The sequence below is a fragment of the Acipenser ruthenus genome, chromosome 7, assembly GCF_902713425.1.
Source record: "Acipenser ruthenus chromosome 7, fAciRut3.2 maternal haplotype, whole genome shotgun sequence".
Classification (NCBI taxonomy): Eukaryota; Metazoa; Chordata; class Actinopteri; order Acipenseriformes; family Acipenseridae; genus Acipenser; species Acipenser ruthenus.
The window spans coordinates 27,918,767-27,933,643 of NC_081195.1; the positions used below are offsets into that span (position 1 = coordinate 27,918,767).

The 14,877-nt window shown below is 40.9% G+C and overlaps 1 long non-coding RNA gene across 1 annotated transcript; it reads right to left on the reverse strand.

The window, feature by feature from the left end:
• Positions 1-640: 640 nt before the first annotated feature.
• LOC131737475 (uncharacterized) lies at positions 641-9,480 on the reverse strand. Its single transcript, XR_009329117.1, has 2 exons — positions 9,089-9,480; positions 641-1,029 (listed from the first exon to the last, which is right to left on the reverse strand). It is a non-coding gene; the product is annotated as an uncharacterized LOC131737475 (long non-coding RNA).
• Positions 9,481-14,877: the final 5,397 nt, after the last annotated feature.

Consider the following 14,877-nt stretch of genomic DNA (forward strand, 5'->3'; position numbering starts at 1 on the left):
TTAATTGAATATTTTAAAGTAGTATCTATTTATATACCTATTACAATATTTGTAGGCACAAATTAGTATAGAACTTACCAAACGAACCGAGGTAACCGCCATATAGGCCTAGTTAGACACTTACGCTATTGGCCAAACCTGCCACAGTAACTTTATTGAACGTTATTAACAGTTAATTGGTCATCATTTGTGGTTTTGAGTTTAGGACTTTTTTTTATTTATTTATTTATTTTTAAACAGGTAGAATTTTTTAATGAACATGAATGAATGAATGTTTATATATATATATATATATATATATATATATATATATATAGTGCATGCGTTTATTTATTTGTATGCCTATTCACTCCTCTACTGCACTTCTAGCACGGTTATATCTGATCTTGTTCAGAACTGGAGCTGTATATCTGCAGTAGTAGTTATAGTTGCTACTCCTCTACTGTCCTTCTAACAATTAAAATTACTTCATATATTACACATATATTTAATTACCACAAAAAGATTTAAAGATCTCCAAATTCTATTTGCTTTCTGCCAAGGGTATTAGAATAGATCATGTTCCCAGGCCTGGTTCCTAGTTACAGAAACTATATTGGAGGGTGATGGAGAAGAGAAATAATGATTTGGGCTCAAGGTATGCAGCTTATTTATCTTTTTATTGATTTCAGTACAATAAGAGTTAGATTTTTTTTTTAACACATCTCAGCATTTGTTTCCATTGGTTTCACATTCCAATCACCTTGAAAACAACAAATTAGGAACAGAGACATTATACAATAACTTTACAGCAGTGCGTTCATGTCCCTTTGATGATGTAGAAGAGATCATCCTGGTGAGCCAGGTAGAAGTCTCCTCCACGGCAGGACTGATGCAGGCTGAACACAGACAGGTCTCTTCCTTCATGGAAGTTGCTAGATCTCATGTAGCAGCCGAGGTCAGATCGGATGATGTAATAGTACTGCTTCACTCCACAGAAATCCACCCCAGGAGCCTTGTTCTTGGGAACGATTTTAGACACGGTCATCTCTGCAGACATACAAAGACACCATTAATTAAACACCATTTCTTGGTTGTAGGTTCAAATCTAAGGTGGGGAGACAGACACAGATACAATTGGGTGATAATGAAAGTTTTAGTTATTAATTATCGGCAGTAAATGATCACGATAAATCATGATTATTGTCAAAATAACTAAAATGTCTCAAATATCCTGGGATTGTTATGAAATGTAAAGCTATTTATAACTTGAGCAGCAGGATGACAAGTCACTGAGTCCATATATATATATATATATATGTAAAGTTTGATAAAAAGGAAAACTGCTGTGTACCAAAATGATCAATAAGAAAAAAGAAAAGGATATTTCAGGTACTTAAAAAGGTAGAATAATTGATTACAAATCAATTATCAGGACGTTTCAGACTACAAGTCCTTCATCGGCTGAATACGAAAAAAACAGTGCTTTAAGAAGTTGGTAAAAAAACAAACAAGTAGTCTTTTAAATAAAATTCCAGAATGTTGCTGATGTTGCTGATGAGGATGATGACCTCAGAATAGAATGTTCATTCCCAACGGCTCCAAAGTGTCTAGTTTATAAGTAAGTTCACTAAATACACACTGTTTTTTGTCACTGATCGGCCACTTTCACCTGCTTCACTTTCAAATGAAAACACAAATGCATCAGAGTCACCTCTCCTAACACAGGTCAGATCTCCAACCACACCTCAAGTCACCTCTCCAACCACACCTCAAGTCACCTCTCCAACCACACCCGAGGTCACCTCTCCAACCACACCTGAGGTCACCTCTCCAACCACACCTCAGGTCACCTCTCCAACCACACCTCAGGTCACCTCTCCAACCACACCTCAGGTCACCTCTCCAACCACACCTCAAGTCACCTCTCCAACCACACCTCAAGTCACCTCTCCAACCACACCTCAGGTCACCTCTCCAACCACACCTCAAGTCACCTCTCCAACCACACCTCAGGTCACCTCTCCAACCACACCTCAGGTCACCTCTCCTAACACAGCTCACCTCTCCAACCACACCTCAAGTCACCTCTCCAACCACACTTCAGGTCACCTCTCCAACCACATCTCAAGTCACCTCTCCAACCACACCCGAGGTCACCTCTCCAACCACACCTGAGGTCACCTCTCCAACCACACCTCAGGTCACCTCTCCAACCACACCTCAAGTCACCTCTCCAACCACACCTCAAGTCACCTCTCCAGAGGCAAGTACATCAGGCTATAATCAAGCTCTCCAAGAGAGAGACACAAAAGGAAGCATTCTCTCCAGTCGCCGTCTGCCCGTTCCAAAGCAGGCCCAAGGCAAATCAAAACAGAAGGGAGAAAGAGGAAAGTAACAGCAGTTCTCACTGACACACAGGTAAAATTAGCCATGAAAGCTGAAAAAAGAAATTTGTGGGTCAGAAGGCAAAAAGGAAAATTGATTCGGCCAATATAAAAAAGAAAACTGGAAAGAAAAAGGCAAAGACAAAACACCAGAGAAAGGAAGAGTTCGATCTTTCTGATGAGGATATATATATTGTGAGATAGCAGGGAGGGGGTTAAAGCCTCCCTGAAGGAGAAAACATGTGAATATGCACGTTTGTTTAGGTTAATTGTTTTGGTTTATTGTTGAATTGTTTTGCTTTTCTGTTAATCATTGTTTGTGAACTGTTTAATTGTTTAATTATCCCCTGCACCTGGGTGGTAATTGGAAATTGGGACCAGGTGCAGGGTATAAAGAGCAGTCAGAATGCTCAGGGCTGCTGAGTAGAAGGAGGCAGAAGAGGTGCTCTGTCTCCGATTAGCCAGAGTTGAAAAGTAAGTGCTGTGTTAAGCCTGTGGTTTTTGTGTGTGTTGGGCAGGTAAACGGCGTAGCTGTCCTGCGAGTTAGTCAGGGAATAACCTGTTTAGTTAGCGCTCCAAAACGGAGTTAGGTTTTTGTTTTGTATTTGTTTTGTGTTTATTAAAAATAGCGCAACTGCGCTGAAAAATCCAAGTCTGTGTGTTGGGTCAGTTTTTAAAGGGGCAACGAACCGTGAGCGGTGCCGGCCAGTTCACATTATATATATATATATATATATATATATATATATATATATATTATATATATATATATATATATATATATCTTATTGACTAAAGATATCCCTGTTTTTAAATGACATGCAACATGTTGGTGTTTATTTGTTATTAAATAAAATACACAAAATGTTACAACTGCCCCCGGCCATGGGGTCCATTGTAACATCGGACTCCTTACATTTGAAGCAATACTGTGGTCTTTACATTACCTCTACAAACATGAAAACGCTGGGAATTGGTAAAAGACAGGTGTAAGTTGTTTGTATCACAAAATGGGAAAACCAGCTCAAATGGTCTTGGAGTTATGATGCAAAATTAAAAACTGTTACAACTGTCCCTGGTCTCCCCTATTCTTATTAACTGGGCTTCCAATTACTGGATAACAACCGCTTTACCACAGCGCATAAGCACTTTCATACCGCTCCCTGAAAAATAACAGAGGCCAGTTTTTCAAAACTTTGGTAATTGGGTTTCCGTGTTTGATTATATTGTAAAACTGGGTTTTTCAAAACATCGAAATGCGATCGAGATTACTGTGATCCGGATCTAGTTTTGGTAATCCAATCCCACTTTTAATCACAACTAAATATTGCAATTGGGTTTATCAGAATTTAAAAGAGGAGATCACAATTACTCTGATGTCATATATCAGGATTGTTCTGATCCCACTCGGAAGGTGGATTCAAATGATACAACTTTGTGAAACAATTAAATTTGGTCTCCATTTAGATGGAAAACATAATAATATGTCTTAAATAATGTAACACATTACCCACAGTTGGTTTTATTGTATTATTCATGTTTGTATAAAACATTTTATTAACAGCATCTGTCGCATAAAGAAAAAGAAAACGGCCGTTTACTCGAGAGCACTTAACCTATAAAAGAAATGTTAGTTGTCCAGCACATACAGTGCCTTGCGAAAATATTCGGCCCCCTTGAACTTTGCGACCTTTTGCCACATTTCAGGCTTCAAACATAAAGATATGAAACTGTAATTTTTTGTGAAGAATCAACAACAAGTGGGACACAATCATGAAGTGGAACGAAATTTATTGGATATTTCAAACTTTTTTAACAAATAAAAAACTGAAAAATTGGGCGTGCAAAATTATTCAGCCCCTTTACTTTCAGTGCAGCAAACTCTCTCCAGAAGTTCAGTGAGGATCTCTGAATGATCCAATGTTGACCTAAATGACTAATGATGATAAATAGAATCCACCTGTGTGTAATCAAGTCTCCGTATAAATGCACCTGCACTGTGATAGTCTCAGAGGTCCGTTTAAAGCGCAGAGAGCATCATGAAGAACAAGGAACACACCAGGCAGGTCCGAGATACTGTTGTGGAGAAGTTTAAAGCCGGATTTGGATACAAAAAGATTTCCCAAGCTTTAAACATCCCAAGGAGTACTGTGCAAGCGATAATATTGAAATGGAAGGAGTATCAGACCACTGCAAATCTACCAAGACCTGGCCGTCCCTCTAAACTTTCAGCTCATACAAGGAGAAGACTGATCAGAGATGCAGCCAAGAGGCCCATGATCACTCTGGATGAACTGCAGAGATCTACAGCTGAGGTGGGAGACTCTGTCCATAGGACAACAATCAGTCGTATACTGCACAAATCTGGCCTTTATGGAAGAGTGGCAAGAAGAAAGCCATTTCTTAAAGATATCCATAAAAAGTGTTGTTTACAGTTTGCCACAAGCCACCTGGGAGACACACCAAACATGTGGAAGAAGGTGCTCTGGTCAGATGAAACCAAAATCGAACTTTTTGGCAACAATGCAAAACGTTATGTTTGGCGTAAAAGCAACACAGCTCATCACCCTGAACACGCCATCCCCACTGTCAAACATGGTGGTGGCAGCATCATGGTTTGGGCCTGCTTTTCTTCAGCAGGGACAGGGAAGATGGTTAAAATTGATGGGAAGATGGATGGAGCCAAATACAGGACCATTCTGGAAGAAAACCTGATGGAGTCTGCAAAAGACCTGAGACTGGGACGGAGATTTGTCTTCCAACAAGACAATGATCCAAAACATAAAGCAAAATCTACAATGGAATGGTTCACAAATAAACATATCCAGGTGTTAGAATGGCCAAGTCAAAGTCCAGACCTGAATCCAATCGAGAATCTGTGGAAAGAACTGAAAACTGCTGTTCACAAATGCTCTCCATCCAAAATTTCAGTCTCTCGATGTGCAAAACTGATAGAGACATACCCCAAGCGACTTACACCTGTAATCGCAGCAAAAGGTGGCGCTACAAAGTATTAACTTAAGGGGGCTGAATAATTTTGCACGCCCAATTTTTCAGTTTTTTATTTGTTAAAAAAGTTTGAAATATCCAATAAATTTCGTTCCACTTCATGATTGTGTCCCACTTGTTGTTGATTCTTCACAAAAAATTACAGTTTCATATCTTTATGTTTGAAGCCTGAAATGTGGCAAAAGGTCGCAAAGTTCAAGGGGGCCGAATACTTTCGCAAGGCACTGTATATGCTATAGATCAAGGGGGGGGGGGGGGGGGGAATACTTATGCAAGGCACTCTATGCTGTACATCCGCATGTGAGTGTGTGTTATTTAGAAATTAAAAAAAAGGAAACTGCAGCCTACATACCTTTTCGTCAAAGTTTAAATTAAAGTTTAAACCATGACCCTTTTAAAAGTAGTTTCTTACAAAAGAATCTCTCATTGCACATCCAGCAAGTCGATCCTGCTGTTTTTTTTTTTTATTATTTAATTGTTGCCAATTATTTTTATTATTTTCTCCCAATTTGGAATGGCCAATTATTTCACTAGGCTCAGCTCACTGCTACCACCTCTGCACTGACTCGGGAGGGCAAAGACGAACACACGCTGTCCTCCGAAGCGTGTGCCGTCAGACCGACCGCTTTTTTCACACTGTGGACTCACTATGCAGCCACCCAAACGCTACAGTGTTGGAGGACAACGCAGCTCTCGGGCAGCTTACAGGCAAGCCCGCAGGCGCCCGGCCAGACTACAGGGGTTGCGGTGAGCCGAGGACCCCCCGGCAGACCTAACCCTCCACCCCCCCGGGCGACGCTCGGCCAATTGAGCGCCGCCCCCTGGGAGCTCCCATCCACGGTCGGCTGTGGAACAGCCTGGACTCGAACCGGCGACGTCCAGGCTATACGGCGCCTCCGGCTCTCTACGCAAGTGCTTTTACTGGATGCTCCACTCGGGAACCCATCCTGCTGTGATTTTAAAGGTGTATCACGCTGTTGTTCTTAAGGCTCCGGAAAGTCATTCAAGTCCTCCCCAGTAAATGGCACCTTGCGCATGACAGCAATATTGTGCAATACGATGCATGCTAGAATGATGTTGCATGCACTGGGCGGATCCACACGCAGGTAATCCAAACAAGCGAATCGTCTCTTAAGCACCCCATTTATACATTCTATTGTGCGGCGGAGGATGTTTAAATCTGTTTAAAGTCTTTGCAGTCAGTTTACATTCCGTGCTAATTATGTAAACAAATACTTTTTTTAGTTTAATAACTTGATAGAGTATTTTCTTGACATACTTATTTGTTTGTCTCATAACCAAGTAAACGTGCGCACTCTTAGGCAGTGGTGTAACCACGGCCCACCCAGTTCACATAGATGCCTACCCAAATCTGCGCCTATGTGAATAAAAAAAAATAAAAAACATCAACTGTGCGCCCCGAAGGCAGGTGTTTAAGTTTAAGTCAAATAAGCTATTTTTTTAATATGCAGCAGGCTTTAGCCAATCAAAGCAAAGTAGTCATTGTGATGCAATTTTGGGTGAGATCGTCCTCTCACACAACGAATCATGTGCAAACCACGTTTGATTGACAGCTTGTGAGGCAGTTGGCGCGGATCTTTTCACAACCTGTTGAAAAAGTCCCAGACGTTTTAATGTGCATTTTTAAAATAAGTTAGTCGTAGTGCGGCAGTCAACATGGCAAAACAAATCTGCACACTCTTTTAAGAGTTTAGTTTAATAGAAGGGCTCGAGTGAACAGGGTTATGACAGCTGGCCGAATGCTGACAGATATCTTAAAATTGCTGTTGTTTGAAGAGATACGTGCGATTGTCTGGAGCGTCCTGACTATATAACTGCAAGCCCTGACGCTTAAACTGTGTGGAGCGGAGACGAGAGGATACTAACTAGGCAACGGTAAGTAATTGACTGACTTTCACTGTATTTAATAATTGCTTAAAATCTAACACTGTGTTCTCGCTGGTTTGGTGACGCTGCCTGTTTGACTCTAAAGTGCATTCACCGCGAATATATGTAAGTACATTTATTTTTTGTCTACAAATATTTTAAATAGTTTACATAGTAGTTGGGAGTGTTCCGTCTATAAACAGTTTTCCGTCTTAAAAATATTTTGGGAAATTAAAAATTAGTGTGTATTTGAAATGTGTACAACGGCAGGCATTGGGGAATTGACAGCTGATTTCGTAAGCAAAAAATAATTTACCGCGAAAAACAGGCATTTTATTTTCCTGACAGTATTCCACATTGTGAAGTCATACTTATCAGCGCTGTGCATTTGTTTACTATGGCAACGGTGTCAAAAAAATACCGAATTCATGATTGGTGTTTGAGTCATACTACATACAATGACCTAGCGAGTCAGTGGCATGTATGATGTTACAATTTATTAATTATTTGAATGTATCTGTGGTTTTAAAACGTAATCATTATTTCTACTTGGTTGGTATCAGAAACGTAAATAAATGCAAAAACGTGGGTTTTGTCATTTAAGGTTTGTCGTTAACTTTTCTTCCGTGTATAATATTTATTTTAAAGGCAGCAAAACATGGGAATTGCACGTTCCTTTTCATTAGCGTGTCAAATTCATTTTAAAAGGTTTACAAAACTTGAACATGTTGCTGAATTTGTCACTCAAGGCTGTTTTTTTTAAAAAAAATCTATTTTTGTCTGCTTGTTCCGTTTTTTGCAGGCAACGCAGTATCTTTGTTTAGCTGTACAGCTAAGATTTGAGTTTTGGTTTGAAGGCAGCAGCAGTAGCTTAGCATGATTTTTAATTTCTGCTTGACAGACGCCCTTATGCAGGTTCACTTACAGAGGTAACACGTTATTACAACATAGCTAAGAGATTACAATACAGCTAAGAACAAAAAAGCAATACAGCTTTTTCTGTTTGGGGATTTTTTTAGTTTCTGTTAGCACTTTGTCAAATGAAGTGGTTTTTGCAGTTATTGTGCACAGTGTGTTTGTTTCTGTAGGTTGTATGTATGCTTATGTGTTTTGTATTTGTAGTGTAAACGTGCAACTACTGTTATAAACTGCAAAAACATTATCGCCTTGCTTCACTCAGCACCATACATGTTCAGACTTGGCTACGTTGCGCTGCTCAAACCCCGCGGAGATATTTGATGTATTCAGAGTTTTAATTGAAGTTGGGGCCCACGCCTTGAAAAAACAGGATTTCCTAATCGTGATTATTTCTGATCTGGACACATGTAATCCAACACTATCTTTCTCTGAAAAACGGAATACAAATTATCCAGATAAAAACAAACAAACAATCTGGCTTACAAAAAGCAGGATTCCAAAATCCAGACAAAATTGATCCGGATTTAAAGTTTTGAAAAAACGGTCCCAGAACTATCTACTAAAAAAAAAAAAAAAACCCTGTAGCCACTCACATAAATAATTCGAGTTTGTTGCCTGCACACGGAGATCCTGAACGTCAAGCAATGTATTAAATATGCAATCAGTCGGTGTATCCACAAATACAAGTAGGGTCTGAACAGTTTACATGACACACAGAATATTACCCAAAAAAAAAAAGTTACATAATTAATATTACATGCAAAAAACTTTGCGTCAAATAAGAGCCAATGTTTTCTTTTAAATGTTACGCTACTCAAATTACCCTTAGCAAAAGTCTAAACAAGGAAAGCATGCCTTACACCAGCCCGGGGGGGTGGGGGGTTATAATATTATCCAGAAACACTTACTTAATCTCTGTAGAAAAACGATCTTCCGTTCGTAGAGCAGCCTCTGTTGTCCTTCACGACGTGAGGAGTAACCAGCAAGAATTTTGGTCGCTAGAGTTCTTTGTACTGCTGTTCCGTGTTCAGCACGATCCCCGACACATGTATTTACGTACAGGAGCACTAAGGTAAAGGTAGAGACAGGTACAAAACCCCACCCGCTTCCACACGCCTTGAACTAGTAGAAGCAAGCATCACGTGACACAAGCGCCAGCAGCTCTGCGGATCCTGTGCAGCTGCAGACGCTCAGGGTATTCAGTCACGATCACGGGGTAAGGTCTTGCTGACGGTGTCGTAGGTGCACTATCGAAACGTTTTGATGGTATATTTACAAAACAAGACGCACGAACCACGAATACAACGCTTAACAAATCAGGGTTACCCGCCATATAGGCCTAGTTAGACACTTATGCTATTTCCCAAACCTGCCACAGTAACCTTATTGAACGGTATTAACAGTTAATTTTGCGATTTTGATTTTAAAAGATTTTCTTTTTTAATTCGTGAGTGATTAAAAAAACGGTAAAACTATTTATTGAACACCAAAAAAATCGAATGAATTTATATATATATACACAGTACTGTGCAAAAGTTTTAGGCAGTTGTGAAAAAATGCTGTAAAGTAAGAATGCTTTCAAAAATAGATATGTTAATAGTTTATATTTATCAATCTATTGCCCACATTGTGAAAACATTGTTGAAAAAAATGTTTCATTTGTTTTTAGCACTTAAAATGGTCCAACTTAGCCTTACCAAAACTTAAATTCCTCCCCCAAAATTTGGGAGGGTACTTTGGGGTTCGTTACCTTGAGGCAACATTGAACCACTATAGAACAAATGAGAGTAACACAGTTTTTTTTAAAATCAAACTTTTTATTTTAATTTCATGCATGACATTACATTTTCTTCTTGGAACAAAATGATAATTTTGACTCAGATTTGAAAACAATGAATCGTAATGCAACATTTTGAGTTAAAAATAAATTAAAAATAAACAAAAACTACATTTGTCCAGTGATCCTGCGCAAATGTGTTCTGTCCATCTCACTGCTTGTGAAAGTCCACAAAGCAGTTCTTCTCAGCAGTGAAACAGAGGAAAACCCCACACTTCACACACTGCACCTTGATGATCCCTTTGCAGCCTGGGTATTTACACCTACCTCTGGTTTCTGCCCAAACAGGCTAGTGGTCTGTGTTGTCCTGGCAGACTGGACCCACACGCCCTCTCTTCCTTTTTTCAGCCAGACTTGCCTCAACACAGTGGGATGGTCTTCCCTTCCGCTTCAGGTTGATTTTGTTCTGCTTGCAGAGACAGCTTGCTACCTCAGTTTTAAACTCCAGTAAACAGAGCTGCTCTTTCTTTTGGATGACACACTCTCTGCAATCTCACCGGTACAGGAGCCAAGCCTGCACAAGTGTGAAATCCATCATGTGGAAGCCAATGCGATGGTACCACTTCTTGGATCTTATCTTGGTTCGGTACACTGTGATGAGCATCCAGGAGGTCCACCCCACCCATGCTCTGGTTGTACAATTTGACAATATTGGGGCGTGCCACTTGAACAGCTTCCTTTCTCCTCTTGTCCCATCTCTCCACTGTGGAAGTTGGGTTGGCCACTGCATAGGTGCTCAGGATAGTCACCGGACGGTTTTCAAACCATTTGACTGCCCTGAGGTACACACCATTGTGTTTTGCCTCTTTCTCTTCAAAGGTTCCCCTTCTTTTCTTCGTCATTCATGAAGGTGCATCCAGCCAGACGATTCTGTCTAACTGTCCCCACACTGTGGATCTTTTTTTTTTTTTTGTAGAGCCACTTGCAGGTCAGTGCTACAGAACCAATTGATAATGTAATGCTGAAAAACTTTGATATAATATTCAATATTAGTATAATAAAATATATGGTAGAACAATATTCATTATATTACAGTAATAATGATGATAATCATAATCATGATGGTAATAATAGGCTGGTTACGTTAGAATATGACCACATGTAAACAAAAATAAGTTGGAAATTGAGGTTCCATTGTGGTTCAATGTTGCTTTGAGGCAACATACCTATTTCATTAATTTATCATAATATATATTATGTGAAAATTAGATAAAGTGATGAAAAATAATTCTTAACTTACCCAAGATTGTGAATCCATTTTTTATTGAAGAAAAAGCTGTAAAAATTGTTATTTTAGAGCAATTTTTAGGAGCAATCTAATGGCCGTCGCACACGTGCTATATCCTGATTTTAAAAGGTGTTGAAGAAAGGAAATACTCGTCATGTGACCAAATGTAAGTCTAATATTAGTTTATTTAGCTTCCTCCCTTAAAAAGAGAGAATTGCATTATGGTTGATGTTGTTTTTGTGTGTGTAAGGGAGCAAAAACTGGTATGTTACTTTGAGGTAACATTTGGCCATAGAGGGTTAACAAAATGCAAAGTGAGTGAACAGAAGAAAAATCTACATCAAATCAATTTTTTTTGTGTGACCACCCTTTGCCTTCAAAACAGCATCAATTCTTCTAGGTACACTTGCACACAGTTTTTGAAGGAACTCGGCAGGTAGGTTGGCCCAAACATCTTGGAGCACTAACCACAGTTCTTCTGTGGATTTAGGCAGCCCCAGTTGCTTCTTTCTCTTCATGTAATCCCAGACAGACTCGATGATGTTGAGATCAGGGCTCTGTGGGGGCCATACCATCACTTCCAGGACTACTTGTTCTTCTTTACACTGAAGATAGTTCTTAATGACTTTCGCTGTATGTTTGGGGTCGTTGTCATGCTGCAGAATAAATTTGGGGCCAATCAGATGCCTCCCTGATGGTATTGCATGATGGATAAGTATCTGCCTGTACTTCTCAGCATTGAGGAGACCATTAATTCTGACCAAATCCCCAACTCCATTTGCAGAAATGCAGCCCCAAACTTTCAAGGAACCTCCACCATGCTTCACTGTTGCCTGCAGACACTCATTCGTGTACCGCTCTCCAGCCCTTCGGTGAACTAACTGCCTTCTGCTACAGCCAAATATTTCAAATTTTGACTCCTCAGTCCAGAGCACCTGCTGCCATTTTTCTGCACCCCAGTTCCTGTGTTTTCGTGCATAGTTGAGTCGCTTGGCCTTGTTTCTACATCGGAGGTATGGCTTTTTGGCCGCAAGTCTTCCATGAAGGCCACTTCTGACCAGACTTCTCCGGACAGTAGATGGGTATACCAGGGTCCCACTGTTTTCTGCCAATTCTGAGCTGATGGCACTGCTGGACATCTTCCGATTACGAAGGGAAGTAAGCATGATGTGTTTTTCATCTGCTGCAGTAAGTTTCCTTGGCCGACCACTGCGTCTACGGTCCTCAACGTTGCCCGTTTCTTTGTGCTTCTTCAAAAGAGCTTGGACAGCACATCCGGAAACCCCTGTCTGCCTTGAAATTTCTGCCTAGGAGAGACCTTGCTGATGCAGTATAACTACCTTGTGTCTTGTTGCTGTGCTCAGTCTTGCCATGGTGTATGACTTTTGACAGTAAACTGTCTACAGCAACCTCACCTTGTTAGCTGAGTTTGGCTGTTCCTCACCCAGTTTTATTCCTCCTACACAGCTGTTTCTGTTTCAGTTAATGATTGTGTTTCAACCTACATATTGAATTGATGATCATTAGCACCTGTTTGGTATAATTGTTTAATCATACACCTGACTATATGCCTACAAAATCCCTGACTTTGTGCAAGTGTACCTAGAAGAATTGATGCTGTTTTGAAGGCAAAGGGTGGTCACTCCAAATATGGATTTGATTTAGATTTTTCTTCTGTTCACTCACTTTGCATTTAGTTAATTGATAAATATAATCTATTAACATGTCTATTTTTGAAAGCATTCTTACTCTCACAGTACTGTATGTATCTATCTATATATATATATATATAAGTATATAAGTATGGAGAGTACTTCACGAAAGAGTAGTTCAATGAATGGATGAGATGGGAGAGTGTGGAACAACGCAGGATTGGCTGGCAAGACCTATGGTCAATGGAACAGAGCAGGATCAGTTTCCTCATCAGGTCAACATATGATGTTCTCCCATCACCACAGAACCTAAACCTCTGGGTAGGAGAGGATCCCTCATGTCCTTTGTGTTCATCACCTGCAACATTAAGGCACATTTTGACAGGATGTAAGGTGGCTCTTAGCCAAGGACGGTTTACTTGGCGCCATGACCAGGTGCTGCGATGTTTGGCCTTAGCATTGGAAGACAAGCGTAACATGACCAATAAGTTGCCACCTGTTCCATCAAAACATTACACACAAAAGACAACATTCCTCCGCCCAGGAGAGCAACCACCAAGAAAAGGTGTTAAAACCAATCCTCGCCCAGGACAACTGGAAGCTGCCTAGAGACTGGAATATGCTGGCAGATGTTGGTCAACGGCTTATTTTTCCACCTGAGATTGCCACCACTAACCTTCGACCAGATATTGTCTTGTGGTCTGGATCAGCACGCCTTGTTCACCTGGTAGAGTTAACAGTGCCATGGGAGGATGCTGTAGATGAGGCGTATGAGAGGAAGAAACTGCGGTATGCTCAACTAGCCACTGAAGCAGAACAGCGAGGATGGAGAGTTCGGGTTTACCCAGTGGAAGTGGATTGTCGAGGATTTGTGGCACACTCTACAACCCGGTTTCTCAGAGACGTCGGATTCAGTGGCCAAGAGTTGCGTCGCACAGTGAAGAACTTATCTGAAGCAGCAGAGAGGAGCAGCAACTGGCTGTGGTTGAGACGGAAAGATTCTGGCTGGGGACAGGTAAGTAAGCTGGGCTGAGTTGAGTGGGGGACGGAGGGGGGTGATGCTGGGACGCCTGAAGTGCCGGCACAGACGCGCAGGATTTATTAACACAAACAGAAAAGAAAGTAAAGGTGGTCATGTGACGTTACCAGCGATGGTAACGCACAAAGGACATATACAGCAAGCTGTACAAAAGGCAAAATTAAACACAGTACAAAAACTACAAATAAAAGGTGCCCCAGAGGGCGAGCGCTATCCTTAAAACGAGGCGTCCCGCTCCAGGAACCAGCTACACTATGTAACCCTCGCTATACATCACATGGGATCACAATCAGGGGTTTCGCTGTCGCTCGTCACTCTCGTAATTTGAAATGTTTTTTTAAAGTGACGACAAAAAAAAAGTGGAATTGTCACTAGTGACGATCGTTTGTGTTTGTACAAAAAGAAAAATCCCTTTTGTTAAAGTCACACACAACGTCTCGTTCTTCAAAAGAAGGGATCTCTAAACCATAGAGTCACTGCTGCTGATCAGAGCAGCGCCTCAGCCTCATCGATTGATTGGGTGCGTTCATGACACACAGACTTTCGTCATTCTGCGCAGAATCTGCACAGAATCGGAGCAAGTAGCCAATGAATTTTCAGAATCTTTGCAGAATCTGCGCAGACTTAGTAAAGTCTGCCTCTCGTGAACGCACCCATTTACTCTGCAACGTTCTCATCCCGTGGTAGATGATGTAAATGCAGTCAGCCATTCAGCGCCTCAGTTTCATGTTGCGTGTCAGTTACAATGGTAACCCAGACCGCTTTGTGAGGCTGTACTCGGTGCTGCTGTATTGTTCAGCCTCACATCATTCTTTGCAACCTGACAGCTTCTGCTGCTGCGCTTTCACGACTACAGAAAGCTCTGCTCAAACCTTTGCATCCGCAGGAGGTATGACACAGGCCCGGTTTTTGGGATGGAACCGCATAACAGTCTCGCGTTT